The sequence below is a fragment of the Thermobia domestica genome, unplaced genomic scaffold (genome assembly GCF_964235325.1).
Source record: "Thermobia domestica unplaced genomic scaffold, izTheDome1.hap1.1 HAP1_SCAFFOLD_857, whole genome shotgun sequence".
NCBI lineage: Eukaryota > Metazoa > Arthropoda > Insecta > Zygentoma > Lepismatidae > Thermobia > Thermobia domestica.
Genome location: NW_027656567.1, coordinates 10,034 through 32,179, shown reverse-complemented (window position 1 = coordinate 32,179; position 22,146 = coordinate 10,034). Strand labels below are relative to the sequence as shown.

At 40.9% G+C, this 22,146-nt stretch overlaps 3 non-coding genes across 3 annotated transcripts; all 3 read left to right on the top strand.

Moving 5' to 3' along the window:
* Positions 1-34: 34 nt before the first annotated feature.
* On the top strand, positions 35-153 carry LOC145677422 (5S ribosomal RNA). Its single transcript, XR_014129827.1, has one exon. It is a non-coding gene; the product is annotated as a 5S ribosomal RNA (ribosomal RNA).
* Positions 154-17,497: 17,344 nt separating this feature from the next.
* On the top strand, positions 17,498-17,616 carry LOC145677425 (5S ribosomal RNA). The gene has a single exon (XR_014129830.1). It is a non-coding gene; the product is annotated as a 5S ribosomal RNA (ribosomal RNA).
* Positions 17,617-17,793: 177 nt separating this feature from the next.
* Positions 17,794-17,912, top strand: LOC145677418 (5S ribosomal RNA). Its single transcript, XR_014129823.1, has one exon. It is a non-coding gene; the product is annotated as a 5S ribosomal RNA (ribosomal RNA).
* Positions 17,913-22,146: the final 4,234 nt, after the last annotated feature.

Sequence of the window (22,146 nt, the reverse complement as noted above, 5' to 3'; positions counted from 1 at the left end):
AGCTACAATAACTCACTCGAAGCCATATGCATTCGCCAACGGCCATACCATGCTGAATATACCGGTTCTCGTCCGATCACCGAAGTCAAGCAGCATCGGGCCTGGTCAGTACTTGGATGGGTGACCGCCTGGGAACACCAGGTGCTGTTGGCATCTCTTTTTCAAATTTCATTATCCTTCAAGTACGAAAATACTAGAAACATTAATTTTATAGTACTTTCAAGAGATAATTTATCAACATTATTTCATAGCGATTAATCGATATTCTAAGCGTTATACCCACTATTTCTTACACTAACAGCCTGTTTATTTGCACGGCACATTAAAATAACCTGATTTCCGATCCGTGTGCACCTACTACTATACTTAACACGGAATGTATTACCACTTTTTAAAAGTAAATTATTATGACTAAGTGTAGATCTCCGGCGAGTAAATGCCTTTCGTATACAAGCACGACACATCTCCGCTATGTGCTTTACTTTTTTACTAACAGCATATAGAAATTGGATTTCAACGTGTTTCTACATAACAGAATGAAGCAAATTTCGTGATTTAACTCTTTCGAATAATGTGTTGGTCCTGACAAGGACCGTTTGAAATGAAAAATCTTGAAGAAGATTTTTACTTAGAGCTTGTGTACTTGGTAACAGCCTTCGTACCCTCACTTACAGCGTGCTTGGCAAGTTCACCAGGCAAAAGAAGGCGCACAGCTGTTTGGATTTCCCGGCTGGTGATAGTTGACCGCTTATTGTAATGGGCCAAACGAGAAGCTTCAGCAGCAATACGCTCGAAGATGTCATTAACAAAGCTGTTCATGATACTCATAGCTTTGCTAGATATGCCAGTGTCAGGATGCACTTGCTTCAAAACTTTGTAGATGTAAATGGCATAGCTCTCCTTCCTCCTCCTCTTCTTCTTCTTATCTCCCTTGGAGATATTCTTTTGGGCTTTACCAGCCTTCTTTGCAGCCTTTCCGCTAGTTTTTGGTGGCATGATGACTCACTCGTTCAGCAAAATTAGATGTGTCCGCCGATTTATCGACTTCATTTAAATTACAGTACGTGTTTCAATTCGCGCCAACTGCCTTGCTTTTCATTTGATGCACTCGGGTGCACGCTTGCTGGCGTCTGGTTCGCAGTCTCTCATCCCCAGGCCCTAAACATACGCAACCGCTCCACGGACCCAGAGGACTTGTCTTCGATTCTGAAGGAAAAGCTAACACCTTCGCTCAACAACTGGAAAATCAGTTTCAACCAAACTTCGAACACATAGACGAACACCACATTCGAAGGGTACACCGTTATCTAAGAACCAGAGCTCCACCTCCAGATCTCGCCCCTAACCTGCTCAGCAAACCTCAAGAAATCTCCACAGTAATCAAGAAGCTCCAAAGTCATAAAGCAGCAGGACCAGATCACATTTCGCCACTAGCACTGAAGAAAGCTCCGAGGAAACTAACTGTCTTATTGTGCAGGATCTTCAACGCCATACTGAAATTAGGCTACTACCCACAATCATGGAAACTAGCTACCATATGCATGTTACCGAAGACTGGGAAAAACCCTCTCTTCCCACAGAATTATCGACCGATAAGCCTGCTCAGCCACTTGAGTAAAGTAATAGAACGTCTGCTTCATAGAAGACTGTTATACTTTGTTGAAGAACATCAACTGATACCTCCACACCAGTTTGCATTCAGACCAGTATTCAGCACAACAGCTCAACTCACGAGAGTCACTGAGAGAATCATCCAGAGCCTAAACGACCGAGAGGTGGTAACAGCAGTATTCTTAGACGTTGCACGAGCTTTCGACAGAGTCTGGCATGATGGTCTTTTGTATAAACTGCATAAATTTGATGTTCCACCTCATCTCATAGCTGTCATCCAGGCGTTCCTTGAAAATCGTCGATTTCAAGTCCGTCACGAATCCACATACTCGGAGATCCTACAAATAGAGGCAGGCGTTCCACAGGGTTCGTGTTTGTCGCCGCTACTTTATATCCTGTACACTGCAGACTTTCCGACGACCCTGAACACCTTTACTTCAACATTTGCAGATGATGCGGCTCTGTTCGCTTCTAGTAGAAACATCAAGTTTACTCAACTATGGGTGCAACGTCACCTTAATCGCATCGAAGATTGGACCACGCGATGGCGAATAGGTATTAATCCTGAAAAAACTGCTGTCATAGTTTTCTCAAAACATCGATCTGACATTCCTGTTCACCTAACCTTTCATGGCCAACAACTACAACAAGTTACATCTACAAAGTACTTAGGACTCCAGTTAGACCGGAAACTTACCTTCCGCCAACATCTCCTATCTCTCGCTCTCCGTGCTCGTCAGCGACTTGGCAGATTATCTTGTCTACTCCGATCACCTCAATTGACTTTGGACACGAAGAAACACATCTACTGTATGATGATACGCTCATTAATGTTATACGCAAGCCCAGTATGGCATCATGCAGCTCGCTCATACCGAGCCAAACTACAGATAGTACAAAACTTCGCAGCCCGTCAAATTACTGGTCACTCCCGTGACACCCGTATCGCACAGATTCATGAAGACCTTGACCTCCCATACCTCGACGAAGTCATTTGTAAAGGCAGGAGAACTTTCTGGAATTCGCTTCAGAATTCACCACACGACATCCTCAACCACATTGGACAAGTACCAGCATATCGTCAAATTTATGCTAGACCTCAGCCACCTTAACATCTTATCTTGGGCATCTCGTCAACTCACCACCCTCAACCAACCGCTAAGCTTAACCGAACACCAGGCATGAAATCATAAGAAGGAGCAAAGGAAACACATCAAATAAAACAGCACTACAAATAAAAATTACACACATACACCTCAGAACCCAAAAACATAACACTTACACACAAGGGTCAACGACAGTTGTTGATTCACCAATTACCACAAATGCTATCACGTCAAATGAATCCCACATCAAATAAGAGGCAAAGGTATTTTACCTGGTACTCAGATTCGATAAATTAGTCACGATAACCTTTGGACCTTTGGACCTTTGGAGGCCGCAATTTTTCCTCTCATCTTATTACGAAAGAATATTGAACAATGTCTGGTCGCGGCAAAGGTGGAAAAGTCAAGGGAAAGAGCAAGTCCCGCTCCAGCAGGGCTGGCCTTCAATTCCCAGTAGGCAGAATCCATCGTCTTTTGCGAAAGGGTAACTATGCCGAACGAGTTGGTGCTGGCGCTCCCGTGTATTTGGCTGCAGTCATGGAATACCTGGCAGCTGAAGTTCTTGAGTTGGCAGGCAACGCTGCTCGTGACAACAAGAAGACTAGGATTATTCCACGTCATCTGCAGTTAGCTATCCGTAACGACGAGGAATTAAACAAGTTGTTGTCTGGAGTTACAATCGCTCAGGGTGGTGTTTTGCCCAACATTCAAGCTGTACTTCTGCCCAAGAAAACTGAGAAGAAGGCATAAATGTAAGACCTATATCTCATACAAATCGGCCCTTATGAGGGCCACAAACCCCTTTATAGAGGAGATTTACGATTGAAATGAATTGTTTTCGATATACAGACTCATCAAAAGTGTCTGAGATAGTTGCTTAGTTTCATTCGAAATTCTCGCTGCTATTCGATTAATTAGTATATGTGTAGTCGTCGATCGTAATTGAAGCCCATAGGAAGTCACACTAACTTTAGAATACTCCAAACAGCGATGTGCTTAGTTCCCACTACATTATTAATTATAAGATCATTACCTTTTGTATTGTCGCTAGCTACATTTTTTTGATATTTGCGTACATCGGGCTCATATTACCCAGAGGACAGGACAGTCGAGCCCAGATTCTCAGCAATGGAAGAAAACCTCATACCACATATTCTCATGTACTTCATGCTAGACAAAGGAATTTCCAACATTCTTAAAGCACTCATGTTTCTCTCTTGCGTTGGCTTGGCTGAAATTACTCTGTTCAATATGTTCTCGACATTTATTATTGTTCATTACTATGCCCCAATGACATCATGAACAGAGCGGATCAGAAAACTTTCCTAAATTTCTTTTGCAACATAGTAATGACATTAAATGCACACTTAAGTACGATTTATTCTTTGCAAGGTCGATATTCATATTTGTGTGATATGTGTTATATGTATATGGTTTGTAATACGCAACTACTCTTATTCTCTGATCTCAGAACTCATTTGCTACTGTGCCCAACGAGCGAGCCTAGGTTTCTTGTAACTACTGCCTTTCTTTAGTAAATAATGTGAAGTATACAATGCATTAACCTACATCTCATATTTGTATTACTCTTTATTTTAGTAACCCGCTACGAAGTGTCATTAATTTACATGTAAATCACAATAGACACTACCGCAAAAGAAAGAAATCGAACCCAAGACCACGTAAACAAGATAAAGGACAAGATTCAGGTTTCTAACGCATTATTCGCCCCTCACAGCACAGTATAGAAGTTGTATAAGCCTCTATACGTACATCCTACTGTCAGAACAGAAATTCCGACTTGCGTTTCGCATCTCTCATGCTCGCTACTTCCAACAAATCGCCAATTTCCAACCAGAACCCCTTCTCCAGCATTAATACTGCTACATGATATGAATACGTATACATGAACGTACATAATGTAAAAAAAAACGTATGATTTTCTCAAATTAATCTCTCTACGTCTGTAATTTAGTGTGCATCAAAAGGCTTTAATGTAGTTACACGAATTCTTATAATCTAACAGAAAATCGCACAAAGTAAATCTTTCCCTTTATATAAATTTGTTGGCTCTGAAAAGAGCCGTTTATGCCAATTTTATATCCAAAATAGGAGGAACCCCAACTTAACCTCCGAAACCGTACAGGGTTCTTCCTTGCCTCTTCAAGGCATACACAACATCCATAGCTGTCACTGTCTTCCTCTTGGCGTGTTCTGTGTATGTAACAGCATCTCTGATTACGTTCTCCAGGAATACTTTCAATACTCCTCGGGTCTCTTCATAAATGAGACCAGAGATACGCTTCACACCACCACGGCGAGCAAGACGCCTAATAGCGGGTTTGGTGATACCCTGGATGTTGTCACGAAGAACTTTACGGTGGCGCTTGGCACCTCCTTTGCCAAGACCCTTGCCTCCTTTTCCACGTCCTGTCATTTCGATATGTTACTGCTTCGCTCACCACACACGAGAAATACAAGCCCAAGCAGCCCAAGACTCGTGGTTTTGTTCCTTCGATCATGCAGGGAAAGCACGGAGGAAAAACACAAAACGTGTCTAAGCCAATGAGAACTGTCCTTTTCGACTGACTTTATCCAATGAGAAATAGCTTGATTTAACGGTTTTGCTCTTTATATAACTTGACTTCATTCAGCGCGCAATTATTTGAAACAAGTCGTGACAGTTGCAATGGCACGTACCAAGCAGACAGCTAGGAAATCTACTGGAGGCAAAGCTCCTCGAAAGCAGCTTGCCACCAAAGCTGCAAGAAAGAGTGCTCCAGCTACCGGTGGAGTGAAAAAGCCCCATCGTTACAGGCCTGGTACTGTGGCTCTCCGAGAAATTCGTCGTTACCAGAAGAGCACTGAATTGCTCATCCGCAAGCTGCCCTTCCAACGACTCGTCCGAGAAATTGCACAAGATTTCAAGACAGATCTTCGCTTCCAAAGCTCAGCTGTCATGGCTTTACAGGAGGCAAGTGAAGCTTACCTTGTAGGGCTTTTCGAAGACACCAACTTGTGTGCTATTCACGCAAAGAGAGTCACAATCATGCCTAAGGACATTCAGCTTGCTCGCCGCATCCGTGGGGAACGTGCTTAAGTTTGAAGTTCTGGCACTGAGTTCAAAAACGGTCCTTTTTAGGACCAATACACTACTTAGAGATGCTGTTATCCTAACAAGGATCTTGTCCATACTTGTTATCTTTTTTTTTTAAATTCTCACGCCGTATGTTGCATAGTTAATACATCTACCTTCGTTTTCCTGTCGTTTCGTATATCATCCTATCTTTCAAGTATATTCTTTAGTTTTCCCCTATGTTTACCGATTGATTATCTTCGTTTTATGTGGTCAAGGGTTCGATTTTGCCATATGTTGCATAACTTAACTTCGATTCAACCACTGTTTGCCCTTCTCAACGTTATTAATCTGATAGAACTCGCAGGCGAAATATGTACTTCTTCCAAGGTAGCAAAAGTAATATTATTTTGTCAGAGGTCGCTGCTGTTGAATGCAAACGTTAAACTAAACTTTCTTTAAGTGTCTGTTTGTACTTAACATCAGTTCAATTGTACACCTACATTTCTGCTGGTGTTACTATTTTTCTTTATAGCAATATTACGAATTATAAGACGGTATCCGTGGTTATTAGCGTGTTCCCTTTTCCTAACACTTTCTCATTACACCAGTATTTCCATCATTCATTAGGCGTAATCACCCGTCTCCTTTATCATAAAAATCATAATAGTACGACGTTAAATTGAAACATAGTCTACTTCACTTTCACGAGTTGTAATAAGTTCGAACATTTCTTTCACCCCAGCCTTGAAAAGAGTTGATTTTAGTTTAGTGTCCCTTTCAGCAGCAAGGCTGTTTCAAACGTGGACCTACTTATTAACGTGCAATGCGAAACATTTGAGCTCCCACCGAGAATCGAACCCAGTCAGCCTGCAAAAGTTTTTCTAACAAATGCATTAAGTGCGTTTTCTGTACTGTTTCGCTACTTGAAGATAGGAACAAGGAAAAAGTAAGTGATCACAAATTGACATTACGTAATGTGTTCCCCATTTTTTTTCGAGTACACCATTCTTGACACCCGTGAAAGCTTTCTTTCCCCACCCTCAATTCCCCTCTGTTATAAAGCACTTACATCAAGAAGTGCTTCGGTTAAAAAGAAAACTCAAAGTCCCTTGCGTGTATACTATACATTGCTATGAATGAACATGTGATAATGATAGGAAAAGCACAATTTTACTCTTCTCAAAGTATTTGATGGCTCTAAAAAGAGCCGTTTTAAAATGTCAGATGATTTACTGACACATTTACTTCTTCTTTGGTGCAGCCTTCTTAGCACTTTTCGGTTTTGCTGTAGCCTTCTTTGGCTTCGGGGCCTTTGGCTTCTTGGGAGTTTTTGCCTTCTTCACTTTAGATGGTGATTTCTTAGGTTTGGGAGCAGCAGCCTTTTTCTTTTCACCAGTCTTCTTGGGACGTTTAGCTGCTGGCTTTTTCGCAGGCTTCTTCTCCTTTGATGCTGATCGTTTCGCCTTGGTTGAAGATCCACCTTCAGGCTTCTCCTTCAGCGATGAAGCACTAAGCTTAAACGATCCAGATGCACCTTTTCCCTTGGTCTGAACCAAAGACCCAGAAGCAACTGCACTTCTCAAGTATTTCTTGATAAATGGAGCAAGCTTCTCGGCATCCACTTTGTAGTTCTGAGAGATGTATTTCTTAATAGCTTGCAGTGAACTTCCTCCCCTTTCCTTCAAATTCTTGATGGCGTTGTTCACCATTTCTGATGTTCTTGGATGAGAAGGTGTTGTTTTTGGTTTCTTAGGCTTTGCAGACTTCTTAGGAGAAGCCTGTGCCGGGGCTGCAGGTGCTGATGCCGTATCTGCCATTGCTTTCTGCAATAAACTCAACGATACTGAAGAATGAAATTTTCGCTAGTCTCAGTCTCAGTCTTGTTCCTCTCAGGCTTGTTGCCTCTGTGAGAAGTTTCGGGCCGAAGCCCATGCCTTCGTTCTTTGATTGTGATTGGCTGTTGGTGAGGTGGTCAGATGTTGGTTGTGTTGCGGAGTCGCAGCTGTCGCGTCCTCCGGTGTTCAGTTACTTATCCTGATCAGTCGGGCGGTTGGGGCATCCTATAGATTTGTCTTCTGGGCTGCGTTGTTCCAATTGCTTGCACATGTGGGTGAGGAGAGGTTCTGATGCTTCTCCAGAATTTTGCACTTCTTTTTCTTCGAACGTCCTCCAGAAGGGGAAGGTCCAAGTCTTCGTGAATTTGCTGCACCCTGGTGTCCATTGAATGACCCGTGATGGCCCTGGCTGCCCTGTTCTGCAGGACTTGCAGTTGGCGGAGTGTAGTTCTTGCTGCATGTTGCCACGCAGGGTGTGCGTACAGGAGGATAGGGCGGATACTCATCTCGTAGACGTGTTTCCTTGTCTTGTGAGTTAGGGATGGGGACAGGAGAATGGGTAGGAGTGCCAGGAACCTTTGCATTGCCTTCTTCGTTACTGTTGTCAAGTGTGTTCCAAAGGTGAGTTTTCGATCGAGCTGGACCCCGAGGTACTTTGTTTGTTCGACTTCCGTTAGCGGATGGCCATCTAGGTGGAGTCGCACTGGTGTCCGTTTGCGGTTTTTCGTAAAGTCGACAATGGCTGTCTTCCTTGCGTTAACTTTGATCTTCCATTGTTGGGTCCAGCTGTCAAGCAGTTGTAGATGGCGCCTGAGATATGTTGAGGCATATCTCTCGTTTCCGTGACTTGCAAATATGGCGGTGTCGTCTGCAAAGGTTGCGATGGAGGTGTTCAGGGTGGTAGGAATGTCATTGGTGTACAATGCGTACAGGATGGGTGAGATGCAGGAGCCTTGTGGGACTCCTGCATGGATCGTATGAGGGGGAGATTGCTGCCCTGCGTGGGAGACGTAGAATGACCTCTGATACAGGTAGGAGGCGATGACTCGGATCATGTAGTGTGGAAGGGCTTGGAGATAGAGCTTGTGAATGAGCCCTTCGTGCCACACCCTGTCGAAGGCCTTTTCTATGTCTAGGAAGACCCCCAACGTGTGGCCTCCGTCGTTAAACCTGGACGTGATTATTTCCACTACTCGGACCAGTTGTTGTTCTGCGCTGTGTCCAGATCTGAATCCGTACTGGTGATCGGGTAGTAGCTGGTGATCATCTATGTGCTGCTTCAGTCTCCTTTGAAAGATTCGTTCGAATACCTTGCTGGTATGCGAAAGGAGACTGATCGGGCGATAGTTGTTTGGGTTGGACCGAGTAGTTCCTGGTTTAGGGATCATCACTATTCTCGCCTGCTTCCATGCCTGCGGGAAGTAGCCTGTAGTCATGATTCCGTTGAAGATTCTACAGAGCAGAACCAGGGCCTTGCGGGGTATGTTTCGGAGTGCAGCTGGTGTTATCCTGTCGGGTCCGGAAGCGCGGTGCAGGTTCAGTCTCTTGATGGTTTGTTGGATTTCTCTAGGGGTGGTGAAAGCGGTTGGAGGCGTAGGATCGTCCAGGTCTGCTTCTTCCAGGGTGTGCCTGACTGCGTCTTCGGTTTCCTGTGGAGTTTGGATGTTGTTTGTCTGCAGGATGCCTTCGAGCGTTTCGGCAAACAAGTCAGCTTGTTCTTGGGCTTCATACAGTGGTCCTTGGGGTCCCTGTAGGGGGTAGTTCCGAGGTCCTGAGGATGGTTTGGTGAATCCTCTCACCAGCCGCCAGAAGTCCCGGTTGGGAGAGTCTAGTTCCTGCAGTCGCTGGTTCCAAGCCTGTAGTTTTAGCCGTAGCAGTCTCTTTTTAACCCTGGTGGTGAGGCTGTTCCACAGTTGCTTGAAGTTGGGGTGGCGGGTGCGTTGCCACTGCTTTCTGGCCCAGCGCTTGAGGTGAATCAGGACTGTTGTGCGTTGCTCTTCGGGTGGTGGAGTTGGGAGTCGTGTGGGGTTGGTAGTCGTGGCTAGTCTGAGTGCATTTTGGATTTGGGAGGTGATGGTGGTCACTGTCTCGTCTATGGTCTCTGGGCTGTTCACGGGGAGCCGAGGGTTAACTGTTTCTGCCAGCAGCTGCCTGAAGTATTGCCAGTTGGTGGTGGTGATGTTCGGGAGTTCGGAGTTCTTCCATCCACTTTGTAGTTCTGAGAGATGTATTTCTTAATAGCTTGCAGTGAACTTCCTCCCCTTTCCTTCAAATTCTTGATGGCGTTGTTCACCATTTCTGATGTTCTTGGATGAGAAGGTGTTGTTTTTGGTTTCTTAGGCTTTGCAGACTTCTTAGGAGAAGCCTGTGCCGGGGCTGCAGGTGCTGATGCCGTATCTGCCATTGCTTTCTGCAATAAACTCAACGATACTGAAGAATGAAATTTTCGCTAGCAGGCAGCGTTGAGTTTGGTTACGGAGCGCGGACCGGATAGAAAGCACTTGCTGAGGCGGGCTGAGGTAAACAGAAGTTCGTAGTTGCCACAACGATAAGTGTGTTTCCTTCTATTTTGATAAACGATTTTTTTCAGGTATTCAATGAATGCACCAGATCCTATTCTTCCTTACTGGCTAGAAGAAACTTTATTCCACATAACTCAAAAGGCATTTGTTTTTATTCGCTTTTCTATTTTATGTTTCAGTCATTGCTAAGTCGGTCACACTACTTTTTCACCCTCCTTGTGCTTATAATTTTCATAATTTAACATGGAAATACTTATCAATAAATAATTATATTACCATGGTAATTAACTTCAATCCTTCCTGTGATTATACGCAAAGTACCATCTTCGTACTGCTTACTATAGTTCAATGAAGGGAATCTATAAAGTAACGCGTGTCGCACACATCTGCCTTGCAAACTCCCTGGCCTACTTCCAATGTATAGACTTTTATTTCAAATCCTGATTTAATTTCATAATTTTCTGTAGATTTTAACATTTTATTACCCAGCTTCTTAATACGAATGACAATCAAGCCTAAATATTTATTCCCTTTAACTTTATTTTTCTTTTTTATTTTGTGCCTTGTTTCATATTTGTTCTTACGTTAGCAATTAACGCACTTACCGTAGTTATGTATGAACAGGTTGTTTCTATATTTATTTTATTCCAAATAAATTAAATATATATACGGATTATTTTATGGTAGTTGATATTTTCTGTTGTTTCCTACGTGAATTGAGGAAACGCACGGACTTTCGCCTAATTCTTGTGCTACTTTCATATGTCTGTATCTGTCGAATGCTGTCGATCTGTCGAAATGTGTATTACTATCTGTCGATTCATCGAGTGAACTGAATTCGTTAACCATTTCACCAGGCGCGCATGCATTTTTTTTTCTTCTAAGGGATCCAAGCTTCGGGGGGCAAGGTTCCAATACTACAAGCCACTATGTCTATATACTATTATTCTGCATTCGAAAACACGATAAATATTCCACTTACTTTTTCACAAAAACATGATACAGACAGAGTACAGATGAAGTGTAAGATCAGATTTATATTGATGATACATCAATATTTTCCCTGTTAATAACTACATTTAATGAGAAAGTCTGCAAATGTATGTTCACTTAGGAACTTTTGCGAGGAGTCCGCACCCGGTGGACACCCCGTGAGTACGCCTCTGCACTTGACTATACTTCGAATTATACTGCAAACAGTTGTATTTTAGTTTCCCCGTTTAGTTCATCGATATCATTAACACAAAGAAAATAGATGTTATAGATGCGTATTCTCAGTTCTCGCTTTATATCCGGACGTCTGCAAAAATCTACTCCTTTTCTTTCTTTCACGCATCCACCAAACTAACAATGATTTGTATTATAATATTTGCGCATAAAATGTATATCTCATACCTTCCATGTTCTCAAGTATTCATAGACAAAAACGGTTATTTTCTGCGAACAAATTGTCCAAACACAGTGCAAATGTCATCTATAGATTGTCCTGGTTCCGTCTGCGTGTACATAACAATGCGTCATAATCATACATTGCACATTAAGGATATCAATTAATCTTCCCAAATTCCTAGATATGCCTGGCAAAAGTTCCGCGTGTTGTAAGGATATTACATTTGTACTACCGACAAGGTGGTATCTTCCAACATTGAAGTTCAATAAACCCCAAATGTGTCGGATATAGTATTTGATTTCTTGTCTCATTGTTTGCGTCAGAGATGTCTTCTCAAGTTAGGATTTACGATACATACAGGATGAGTTGTATATATTGTTGCTGCCAGCTCTATATTAATCCCATATTTGTAAACGAATAAAAACAGTATTCTAATTATAACAATGTGCTCACAATTAATTTTATTCTTAATTGTTATACGTATTGTTGATTAAAAATGAAAATGTTGCTAAGTGAATTTTATTAATATTTTCTGTTGCGTGATATAGGAAGTGAGTGAAATATTGGAGGAATATAGTGTGCGTAGCAGATGATGTGCAGTGGCTTTGGATCGCCTGTGATAAGGTAAGGCATTTGCTATTTTAATTAACGCATTTTATATACTGTAATCCTAATTATTTTTATGTGAATGTGCTTACTACTTGTGTATTCAGTGGGACCGATGTTTTAATATGTATGGTCAAGCAGTGTCGAGCCTGGTCAGTGTGTGGATAGGTGACCATTTTTTGTAAATCGATAACATTTAACTTTGTAAACACGGATGAAGTAGAAGTATATTTATTTTATTTTTTACCTCAAATATGTAGGACACTTCTCCTTTGTACATCAATTATTATTATTAGTTCAACTTGTTTACAAGTTAAATGAAAAGAATAGTCGTTATCGTGTGATGATTGTGCTCATTAGGCTAAAGAAGACTCGTGATAAGAAAGAAAAGAAGAACGGTGCTCAAGTTTCGTCACAGCATATTCTCAAAAATTTACAGGCAAAATTCAGTGTTCTGCATGAAAAGGCATATTTGTACGAAAAAAAAAAAAATTCTGCAGACGACAGAATTAAATAAAGTAATACACATGTATTTTAGAGTTACTGGTGTAAAATCATTACAAGTGCTTTGCCAGGTGGCCAATAAAAAGCACGAATACTATTTAAGGGAGCCAAAACAGGAGAAAGCTGGGGGCCTGAGCGATAGCAAGAATGTGCGTCCAAAGTGAACAGGAGCGAAGGCGACGCGGGTATACGTATAAGCAAGGGTAGTGGAAACCAGTTAGTTTTCGAGTTTCAATAGCACTTGTCATGCATCCATACTAGTAGCGCCCCGCTTGTAAACATTAAGTACACTATGCAAGAATACACCGCCGGTGGAAAATAGTACCTAATACAGTTATCTTTCATATATACTGACTTATTTTACAGTAGTAACCCAACACTAGTAAACGTAAAATAAAAGTGTATAACTTTATATTTAATTCTATCGCCTGGCTTAGTTTTTCACCTGTAAGATGTACTTATTTAGAGCAAGTTTCTTAACTAGCAAATTAAACCGAGAACCACAGCAACCATATATATATTCTTATGATGTACTTTTCTTTGAGTGGTGTTCTCTGTCTATTGAATAACATTTTCTCAGTTTAATGCTAGCAAAAAACAAAACAAAATCAAAGTGTTTCTATATAAATTTAGTTCACCGTGTTGTAATATCACATGGAATTGAAAAACGAATAGTCGAACCTCTGCTATCTCGATCAAACTTCTCAGGATGATATACTGACTTACCGCAGAAGTTCGACTGAATACGTTTCTCAGTTCCATGGGAGAACCTGGAGAAGCAAAAGCCTGCGCAACGGAAAATACTAAATAAACTTGTAGAGCAGGTCAAGATGTATCATCATGCCAAGTTTCATTCAGATCAGAGAAGTTTGGCTGCAGCCATTTTCATTACAAAGCACAAAATGGATGGTCCCTAACCTCGAGAATCTTCACAATTGTCGACGAGTTGAACTGCACTCATCTGATCAAAATCAAACTTAAAATGACAGTTCACTTTCAACTGTTAAATAATATGATATGCAGGCTTCTGCTTTCCTAGTTACAGTCTATCCACTGTGGTATGCATATTAGTACAAATGTGAGAGTGCATATTTATTAAAGATTTGCTTCAAAAAGCGATGAAAGACATAGGCATTGCCGCGGGCGGTGATAACAAGATGCCGGAAAACGAACAAGCAGAAAGAATATGGGCTGAAGAAGTGTAAACGACGACGCGGCGGCCCGTAAAGGTGTTGCCGTCCTATTAAATGAATAATATCAAAAGAAAGAAAAAAAAAGTAAAAAATTTCGCGCTCGTAATCAAGACAGAAAGCAACTAAAGGAAATCTTTGTTTTACGTCCCACGTTATGCCGCTTAGGCTAAAAGAGGCGCTGATTATGAGAAATGATTGAAATGGTGGTGGAATGAAGAAAGTGGGAGGAAACGGGAGAACCCCGCGGTAACCCACCGCACATAGTTTTTGTCCACCATAAAGTTAACTTGGCGGGGGCTCAAGACAGAAAGACGGTTGGAAAAACAAATAAACGATGTTGCATCCCGTAAAAATGTTCGCGACCTATGAAATCAATATTTTTTCTTAAAGAAAAAAAAGAATTAAAAAGAGAAAAAAAGGTCAAAATTTCGCGCTCGCTTCGCTCGCGATCAGCAGAGAAAAGAGGACGTGACGCACCCCTAAAAGTGTTGGCGACCGATTGAATAAATATTGTGGGTAAAAAAAAAAAAAAAAAAAAAAAAAAAGTCAAAAATTTCGCGCTCGCTTCGCTCGCGATCAGCACAGAAAGAAGGACGTGACGCGCCCCTAAAGGTGTTGGCAACCGATTCAATACATATTGTCGGTAAAAAAAAAAAAAAAAAAAAAAAAAAAAAAAAAAAAAAACGCTCGCTTCGCTCGCGATCGACATGAAAAAGGCAACGACGTGACGCCCCGTAAAATTGTCGGCGACCTATTCAATCAATATATTCGGTTGAAAAACAAAGTCAAAAGTTTCCCAATCGCTTCCCTCCCGATCGACATAAAAAAAAAGGCAACCCCTTCACCTCTCCTTATGCATTCATCAGTAAACATACAACCATAGATCACAATACCACTCACATCACCTATCAGTTCTCCACGTCCATCAAGATCCAATCATCGCCCTGGCCCTTTATGATGATACACAACATTACATGTTATTGTGTGCATTGCCCCGCGTTACAATACATGACCAAAAAAAAGAGAAAAAGAGCTGCACTGCCTTCAGTGTAGACATGTTCGTATTCGTAGAAAATGATTTTAGGTACACGATAGTACAGTAATCTATCTTCACATGCTTCAGATGTGAACGATACCTACACATGAAGAGGGCTCCCGAGGTTTCCTTTTCCAATAGGATGGAGCTCCACCACACTTGCAGAATGACGAGAAGTTATGTTAATAAATATATCCCAGAGTGTTTCGTAACTCGCCCTTGGTCCTAATGATGAAGCGTTCTTCAGATGGCCCCGATGTCTCCACACATGATACTATGCGACTTCTTTTCACGAGGCTCTCAAAGATCACGTTTGTGTCCTAACATTCTCTGCAGATATGACACAGCTGCGATAGCGGATCACAGAAGCCTTTCCTCTCCTTACAAGAGACGTGTTCATTCGAGTATGTGAGTAATTCGACTATCGATTAAATATCTCCCGTGTCACGATAGTAGTCACTTTCAATTCTTCTAACGAAGGTAAGAAAAAATGCTATACAAACTTCCTTTCGGTATATAAAGGATTAGGGGCCCAGAGAATATTTTCTTTCAAGAGGATACATTCTTTTTCGAACACCCTGTATATAGATCCTCTAATTATAACTGCAAACAAAATGTTGATTTTGCAATTGCTTATTTTGCAATTGCTTCCATGAGAGAATATTCTGTGCACTTTCTTTCTGAAGGGCCGGGCCTAAACGTTTTCCTTAATCATTAAATTTAGTAGTTATCTACAATTACATAGTTTTCCATTGTTCTCAAAATAAAGATTTTTCTCTATGAATTGTTGAATGTTGCTAGGGATATTGAAGTAATTCTTTTTAGTGTTTTTTTCTTTACAATAATGTACTGAACGCCTGCATTAAGGAAGTTCGTGTGTCCATCTTGCAAAATGTTTCGTCTTTTTTCATGCCCACTAAGGTAAATATTCATTTTGCTCTTTTCTCTGTATGCAAACCACATTTCTTAAAGGCAACATTTTCATACAAATGTAGTACTAAAAACTTCTAATTGGCAACATCTGGGCTGCGAAGAGGAAAAAGAAAGAAATCTCGTACGTATTCGCGCGCAATTCGGAATTAGCCAATGAAAAGCACAAAAGCGGCCACCATCTCTCTCTCTTTCTTATTAACGGTTTTGTACTTTCTGCAGTTCTATCAGTGCTGCTAACCTCTTACTATATCATTGAATATGTATGTTTAGATATATATATATATATATATATATATATATATATATATATATTTTTTTTTTACAAAAAATCATACTACTACGGAATAATATTAAATGCCTTTAAACCCTCATTTCTGTTTGCACTTTCTGTTACACTACCTTCCCCGAACTTCTTTCAAGTTATTAAGTGCAGAACGGGGAGTTATACATATTTACTTGCGCTTTGACAATATCTGCACATTGTGTAATAATAGGAGACGTATAAAATAAAACTATATACTAATACGTATATATATATATATATATATATATACAGTACACATTCCACTATCCGAGGCTTTCCTTTTCTTTTCTTGCTGACGATAAATTACGCTTTTAGAAATGTTGTCTGAAAACAATAAGAATATGTGCAAAAAATACAATCAGAGGTAGAGGTCTTTAACAGGAAATAAGCAAGGGAGTTGAAAAATTTTTTATGCATGTAAAAAATATAGACATGAACCAACTTGTGAAATAAAAAGACCAGAAAACTACTCTTTCTAAATTATGTGTAAACTTTTTACCGAAAACGAAAGTTGCACGAAAGACTTTTTGTCCGTTTTTTGGCCTCCGGTGCTTGGGGTCCCTGATTCAATCCCAGCTCGTGCCGTGTGAACTTTGTCGTGCATAAAGACCGTGCTCATGGGTTTTCTCGGGTTTCTCCCGTTTCCTCCCACTTTCTTCATTCAGTACTCATCATCACCGTCTCCTTTAGCGTAACCGGTATAAGTATGCGACGTAAATCTAAATATTTCATTTCATTTCCCTTTTCTGCTCATACTGCTGATTATGCGCGATTATGCCAACATCCAACTCCGCGGATAATCGTGCGATTACTGTATATACAACTAATACAGATACAACTAATTATATTATCAGTTACAGTATCGGTTTTTATTTACTAATTTGCCTCACTTTATTTGCATCCCTGCAGTAAATAATTCTTATCGATAATAGTTAAAATGTATATTACATTTTAGTGCTTCACGACTGAATGATCATCTGCCTTACGTTATCTCGCAGCTGAAGAGAATGCTACACTGAAAACTACCTTGCGTTATAAAGGGTAAGTGAAACATATCTTAAAAATATCTTTCATACATTTCATTGTGTACATTAAAGAATGTAAGTTTGCCTTTTTCCTGTAATCAATACTTAATAAAGGATTTATTTTTATTTATTTATATACAATTTCATACGTGGTTCGTGATAGTAAACTCGATAGGACACAGTGGCACTATGAACATCCGAATCACTCATCATTCGAACATTCAAATATTTATTCGAATATTAGTATATTCCAAGTAATGTTAACGACGTTAATATGCTTGCCTTTATAGTTAATAATGTCAATTCTTACTTAAAACATACTTCCTTAACAGGACATTGAAGAAAAGGTAGTTGCCAACGGCCATACCATGCTGAATATACCGGTTCTCGTCCGATCACCGAAGTCAAGCAGCATCGGGCCTGGTCAGTACTTGGATGGGTGACCGCCTGGGAACACCAGGTGCTGTTGGTATACTTTTTCTAATTTTGTTTTTCACAAAGACTAATATTCTCACATCGTTCACCACGATAATTTCGTAATCATGCATTACTTAAAACAATTAGCAACGCTTTCCACGCGCTGGTCTTTTTGAGTATTCACCGACAAACCTACGTAGCTACAATAACTCACTCGAAGCCATATGCATTCGCCAACGGCCATACCATGCTGAATATACCGGTTCTCGTCCGATCACCGAAGTCAAGCAGCATCGGGCCTGGTCAGTACTTGGATGGGTGACCGCCTGGGAACACCAGGTGCTGTTGGCATCTCTTTTTCAAATTTCATTATCCTTCAAGTACGAAAATACTAGAAACATTAATTTTATAGTACTTTCAAGAGATAATTTATCAACATTATTTCATAGCGATTAATCGATATTCTAAGCGTTATACCCACTATTTCTTACACTAACAGCCTGTTTATTTGCACGGCACATTAAAATAACCTGATTTCCGATCCGTGTGCACCTACTACTATACTTAACACGGAATGTATTACCACTTTTTAAAAGTAAATTATTATGACTAAGTGTAGATCTCCGGCGAGTAAATGCCTTTCGTATACAAGCACGACACATCTCCGCTATGTGCTTTACTTTTTTACTAACAGCATATAGAAATTGGATTTCAACGTGTTTCTACATAACAGAATGAAGCAAATTTCGTGATTTAACTCTTTCGAATAATGTGTTGGTCCTGACAAGGACCGTTTGAAATGAAAAATCTTGAAGAAGATTTTTACTTAGAGCTTGTGTACTTGGTAACAGCCTTCGTACCCTCACTTACAGCGTGCTTGGCAAGTTCACCAGGCAAAAGAAGGCGCACAGCTGTTTGGATTTCCCGGCTGGTGATAGTTGACCGCTTATTGTAATGGGCCAAACGAGAAGCTTCAGCAGCAATACGCTCGAAGATGTCATTAACAAAGCTGTTCATGATACTCATAGCTTTGCTAGATATGCCAGTGTCAGGATGCACTTGCTTCAAAACTTTGTAGATGTAAATGGCATAGCTCTCCTTCCTCCTCCTCTTCTTCTTCTTATCTCCCTTGGAGATATTCTTTTGGGCTTTACCAGCCTTCTTTGCAGCCTTTCCGCTAGTTTTTGGTGGCATGATGACTCACTCGTTCAGCAAAATTAGATGTGTCCGCCGATTTATCGACTTCATTTAAATTACAGTACGTGTTTCAATTCGCGCCAACTGCCTTGCTTTTCATTTGATGCACTCGGGTGCACGCTTGAAGTAGTAACAAAACTGACTTGATTCATGGGAGGCCGCAATTTTTCCTCTCATCTTATTACGAAAGAATATTGAACAATGTCTGGTCGCGGCAAAGGTGGAAAAGTCAAGGGAAAGAGCAAGTCCCGCTCCAGCAGGGCTGGCCTTCAATTCCCAGTAGGCAGAATCCATCGTCTTTTGCGAAAGGGTAACTATGCCGAACGAGTTGGTGCTGGCGCTCCCGTGTATTTGGCTGCAGTCATGGAATACCTGGCAGCTGAAGTTCTTGAGTTGGCAGGCAACGCTGCTCGTGACAACAAGAAGACTAGGATTATTCCACGTCATCTGCAGTTAGCTATCCGTAACGACGAGGAATTAAACAAGTTGTTGTCTGGAGTTACAATCGCTCAGGGTGGTGTTTTGCCCAACATTCAAGCTGTACTTCTGCCCAAGAAAACTGAGAAGAAGGCATAAATGTAAGACCTATATCTCATACAAATCGGCCCTTATGAGGGCCACAAACCCCTTTATAGAGGAGATTTACGATTGAAATGAATTGTTTTCGATATACAGACTCATCAAAAGTGTCTGAGATAGTTGCTTAGTTTCATTCGAAATTCTCGCTGCTATTCGATTAATTAGTATATGTGTAGTCGTCGATCGTAATTGAAGCCCATAGGAAGTCACACTAACTTTAGAATACTCCAAACAGCGATGTGCTTAGTTCCCACTACATTATTAATTATAAGATCATTACCTTTTGTATTGTCGCTAGCTACATTTTTTTGATATTTGCGTACATCGGGCTCATATTACCCAGAGGACAGGACAGTCGAGCCCAGATTCTCAGCAATGGAAGAAAACCTCATACCACATATTCTCATGTACTTCATGCTAGACAAAGGAATTTCCAACATTCTTAAAGCACTCATGTTTCTCTCTTGCGTTGGCTTGGCTGAAATTACTCTGTTCAATATGTTCTCGACATTTATTATTGTTCATTACTATGCCCCAATGACATCATGAACAGAGCGGATCAGAAAACTTTCCTAAATTTCTTTTGCAACATAGTAATGACATTAAATGCACACTTAAGTACGATTTATTCTTTGCAAGGTCGATATTCATATTTGTGTGATATGTGTTATATGTATATGGTTTGTAATACGCAACTACTCTTATTCTCTGATCTCAGAACTCATTTGCTACTGTGCCCAACGAGCGAGCCTAGGTTTCTTGTAACTACTGCCTTTCTTTAGTAAATAATGTGAAGTATACAATGCATTAACCTACATCTCATATTTGTATTACTCTTTATTTTAGTAACCCGCTACGAAGTGTCATTAATTTACATGTAAATCACAATAGACACTACCGCAAAAGAAAGAAATCGAACCCAAGACCACGTAAACAAGATAAAGGACAAGATTCAGGTTTCTAACGCATTATTCGCCCCTCACAGCACAGTATAGAAGTTGTATAAGCCTCTATACGTACATCCTACTGTCAGAACAGAAATTCCGACTTGCGTTTCGCATCTCTCATGCTCGCTACTTCCAACAAATCGCCAATTTCCAACCAGAACCCCTTCTCCAGCATTAATACTGCTACATGATATGAATACGTATACATGAACGTACATAATGTAAAAAAAAACGTATGATTTTCTCAAATTAATCTCTCTACGTCTGTAATTTAGTGTGCATCAAAAGGCTTTAATGTAGTTACACGAATTCTTATAATCTAACAGAAAATCGCACAAAGTAAATCTTTCCCTTTATATAAATTTGTTGGCTCTGAAAAGAGCCGTTTATGCCAATTTTATATCCAAAATAGGAGGAACCCCAACTTAACCTCCGAAACCGTACAGGGTTCTTCCTTGCCTCTTCAAGGCATACACAACATCCATAGCTGTCACTGTCTTCCTCTTGGCGTGTTCTGTGTATGTAACAGCATCTCTGATTACGTTCTCCAGGAATACTTTCAATACTCCTCGGGTCTCTTCATAAATGAGACCAGAGATACGCTTCACACCACCACGGCGAGCAAGACGCCTAATAGCGGGTTTGGTGATACCCTGGATGTTGTCACGAAGAACTTTACGGTGGCGCTTGGCACCTCCTTTGCCAAGACCCTTGCCTCCTTTTCCACGTCCTGTCATTTCGATATGTTACTGCTTCGCTCACCACACACGAGAAATACAAGCCCAAGCAGCCCAAGACTCGTGGTTTTGTTCCTTCGATCATGCAGGGAAAGCACGGAGGAAAAACACAAAACGTGTCTAAGCCAATGAGAACTGTCCTTTTCGACTGACTTTATCCAATGAGAAATAGCTTGATTTAACGGTTTTGCTCTTTATATAACTTGACTTCATTCAGCGCGCAATCGCAACATCGACAGTGCGAGAAGAGTGATAGCGTACACAGTATACTTTACTCCACTATAATGGGGCGAAAACGTCTTCGGAAGCCTATCACCTCCAAACCAGACCCCCCCTCAACACACGAAGATAGTGATACACAACAGTCTACAGAAACAGAGAAGAACTCTAATATTTCACCCACCAACACACATACAGAGAAGAACTCTGACAATTCACTCACCAACACAAATCCAGAGAAGAACTCTGATACCTCCACCACTGACTCAGAAACATGCCCTCATCAAACAGAGAAGAATACTAAACCAATAGCCAACTCATATACTGCACATTATGTGTTTACACATTTAGCTACCCAATTTCATGACATTGAAGAATTCTATTCGCCTCTCAGAGACCGACTTCCAGGCTTTGAATATTGTATTGCAGGCCGTCCAACCCTTAACAAAGAAGGATATCATCTTGCCTTTAAGTGTCAAGGAGCTCTTGACGCATTTCATAAGAAGTTCAAACCGAGTGATTTTGGCCCCAAAACCAGAATAACACCAATTTTGACTCCTGAAGACATCAAAAAGGCTGACGGAATCCTACCACCACCGCCAAACAAACATACCAAGAAGAACAGCAGACATACTTATACATGCGTCATCAAAGGCGTAGATGTCGACCTTACTATTCCAGAGCTCAAGGAATCATTCACAAAAGCAGGATTAGATTTTTGCAACCTAACAAGAATCCGCAACTCTGATGGTCCACTTCCGCTAATAAGGCTTTTCTCTTCAAATACAGAAACCATTAGCAGCTTAATTGCGAAGGGTATCATCATTAACAACAAGAAACATCGAGTTGAGGCATCAAGATCGGCGGCACGACCTACACCATGTTACAATTGTTACAAATACGACC